Source organism: Bombus impatiens, unplaced genomic scaffold (genome assembly GCF_000188095.3).
Source record: "Bombus impatiens unplaced genomic scaffold, BIMP_2.2 scf_0870, whole genome shotgun sequence".
Classification (NCBI taxonomy): Eukaryota; Metazoa; Arthropoda; class Insecta; order Hymenoptera; family Apidae; genus Bombus; species Bombus impatiens.
In genome coordinates, this window is record NT_177289.1 from 10,246 (window position 1) to 13,922 (window position 3,677).

Genomic DNA, 3,677 nt, shown 5'->3' on the forward strand with positions numbered 1-3,677 from the left:
GCAACGGCGTTTGGAACTTTCTCGATGCTTCCAAAGAGTATACAACAAACTCTTGACAGAAACTGCCTAGCAACGGCGATTGGAACCTTCTCGATGCTTCCAGCGAGCATATAACAAACAAATGCAGTCGTATAGCGAAAAAGATTTTCATCAGATATTCATTCGTGTGATCGACTTGGAAAGTGATACATCGAGCAATTTACCGAGTGTCTCAGTGTGCCTAAAATTATTGAGTTATCCCGTTGACCGTGGATTCGTTTGAACCCAAAAACATTGTTAATAGCGCTAATTAAACTCATTATTCGTTAAATTTATTATTCGTAAAACCTATTATTCGTTAAACTTATTATTCGTTAATCTAATCATTAGTTAAACTTATTGTTTGTTAATCTTATTATTCATTAAACTCAATATTCATAATATTTTGTAAAATCTTGTATATTCGCGTAAATATAATCTCTGTTTTGTAAAACGATGGCTACTTCAAACGAAGAATCGTTACGCGCCCTAAATTCTAATGTTAACCCGACATATATATACAAAGTTATAGGTTTTGAGAAATGCGTCTTTCCAGTCTTCCCAGTTGTGTCCTTCAGCTTTCAGCAGATTTGTTTGGTACCATTTTGCTGCTGTTTTCTCCAAATACTTTTTTAAACCTTTGACTTTCTCCTCATCACTTTTTATTTCATATTTTCTGCATTCTTCATCCTCTGATATCCAGTCTCTGGCTTCTTGAGTTCCATCAAATTGTTTTATACTAAAGTTTATTTCTTCTATTTCACGCTTATCTAGTTTTTGGAGAGTTTTTAGAAGTCTTTCCATGTCCATACTGGACTTCTCGGTTTCCATCTTTATTTTCGTTGTGGGGGTAATTTCTGCTTCCTCTAGGAAAATGTCTCGGAATACGAAGTTTAAGTCTGTATCGATATATAGCGCTGCTGTCTCGCCATCCATTGTGAGTTTAACATTTCTATACTGGCCTACCTTGGTTAGACTGTTTGCGGCCTTCTTCGCTGTTACCGAACTGAATAATTGCTGATGATAGCTTTTTGCTTGATATTCCGGGGGAAAATGTAGCGTACTTCTCCTTCCGGTCTTCTTATAGATTCCATACTCTCTATCTTCCCCCTTTCGCGTTCTCGTTCATGACGATACGTAAGTTAACTTTCAGCGGCATGGCGTAGCGAAAATCGATTTATAAGGTTCAATTCTAGGATAATTCAGGGGTCGATTCTGAAAATCGAGTTTATTGTGAAAATACTTAAATGAAATACAGGAATAAACAACAATTAATAACAGTAATAATTAAATAAACAACAATCAATTAATAACAGTAAACAATAAATAGCAAGTTCTGTGCAATGTCTACCTGAAAATCGAGAATCGATTTTCAACGTCCTGAGCTACCTATCTTTCTCCGTCAATCTTCAATGTTTTAAATAATTACTCTTTCTTCTGTGATCTTGTCTATCTCCGATGTTGATCTCTGTCCGTACGTTTGGGAAATGCGTGTCTCTCAAAATGGCTCTCCGTAAAACAAAGAAAGCCGCTCTGTCCGCGAAACAAAAGAAGTCGTGCGTCGAGAGACGGTCGTACAAGCGTATTCGCATTTGAACTCTTAGCTTATAGAGTTTACATATATCACACTCAATTGTATTAATTATTAACGTAAATTATTAAAGTTAAAGTATATGCGTCATATCTTTAAGAAAAATTATAATTTCATTATCAAAAACTTTATTTCAATGTACTTGTGTAGAGAACAGCATTATCTGTCACACATTGCAGTGCTGTATCGTTTACACGTAATTCGCGTCAAACTCTGCCGTACAAAGAAACAGCCCCGCACATAATTCAACCGTACCTAAGAGATTAACCGTCTTAGTATCAGAGGTTTTTAAGTATTTGTGTCGGGTTGTGCCATACAGCGCTATAGCGCTTTGTTTATTTTTTTTCGTTTATACAGGTGGTTTACGATTATTTGAAAAAAAAGTAATTACCAGAGGAAACTCTCGGAGCGCGTTGCGAATTGACGATCGTAACAAAATATCACGATACAGTTTAGCACAGTACGTGAACAGCGCGATGCGCTGCGTGGCGCTAAAACGGTTAAGCGCATGCTACAAGGCCTGCGAACGACGTCCGAGGCCAGAACGTCGTAAAAGAATAAACCCTGGGACTTACAAAAAACGCAAGGGCCTTCGACAAAAAGAAAGGACAGCTTTCCTACCCTGGAATAAAATTGTCTTTTTCGGGAATCTCGGCACTCTATATAAAGGGAAACGAGGAAAAGCTCGACACACAGTTACGCAGAGTCACAGAGAGAGCGTTGCGAGTGATTAGTGAAATCGAGTCGACAGCGAACACGCGCTAGTAAAACTGTCAAGTCTTTCTCGCCACATTAATAAACTCATTGTTAAATCAATCCGTGGAGTATTTCTTTGGTACCCTACACATCCTACCACCTTATATGCACATAATATACAATTTGACATTACAGTCAGAGTTGGGCATTATTTAAATTGGTGATACAGATAAAGTCATTTTATTTGAATTCAATCCGCGTAATAATTATTCATTATTCGTAGCAAATTATGTTTTCTATTTATTCGAACGATGATAAGAACAGTTGTTTATTTTCGCGTAATTTTTATCGCGAGTCTTTTTACGAATACATTCTTCACAAATACGTACAATCTTGTACATACATATTCACGATTAGTCCAATTCCTATTACTAAGTTATAAAATAATTAATTGATCAAAGAGCAATAGTAAAAACCAATATAACAGCAATTGGAGAATAAAGCTTAAGAATATATTTCATATTGAGTTCAATCTATATGTTCTTATTTTGTTCATCCGAGATATAACGTAAGAAAATGTTTATCTTCGGATAACAAATCTTTATAATAAAGTATTCGAGTAAATTTTTATTCAGATAATTTTTTTGTATAATTTCTTATTCGAATATATTATTATTCGATTAGATATTTATTCATTGGTGAAATAAAATTTGATTCTTTCCTTTTGTCCGTTATCTATTATTCGAATAAAATGTTGCCCAATTCTGAATATACTGTTTGACGAATCATATCGTGATTGAGTATGTGAAAAAATTCTAATCCTCGCCTTTTAATGTAGATAAAGAAATGAAAGTAACGCAGAATAAGATATACGTCATCGATTTCGATGACTTTGAAGTATGTCGTCAAGGTAAGCATTGTGCCTTTTTTCAACATACAGAGTATTTCCTCTGACTTAGTTTCCTTATCTTTGAATATATTTATATGTGTTATGTTTGCCGATAGAAAAAATTGTTTTTTTTAGAATATCGAATTTCATTGCCTTTTTCTCTAAAGATCTTTTTTCCCGAGTTACTAATGTCATCGTACATTTTCCGTCAAAACAAATTGAACGACCTGCAACACAATGATTTTCAAATGATCTTGTATGAAAAAGTCATGCTAGTTTAAAAGAGATTCGGAAGATTAACATTCCCTGTTTTCTGTACAAAATGTTTATTCCATAGTTATTGCTCAGTATGATTTCCATTAGCGGCATATGCGTGTTAGAACGTTTCGATTCGAAGATGTTTCACGTAGCTGTTTTGCCACAGAGGATTAACACTGTCCGACGCACATAATATAATAAACAAACTTTGGGCAAAGCAATTTC

The 3,677-nt window shown here is 34.9% G+C and overlaps 1 pseudogene; it reads right to left on the bottom strand.

Moving 5' to 3' along the window:
- Positions 1 to 211: 211 nt before the first annotated feature.
- Positions 212 to 1,542, bottom strand: LOC105681385 (annotated as a pseudogene).
- Positions 1,543 to 3,677: the final 2,135 nt, after the last annotated feature.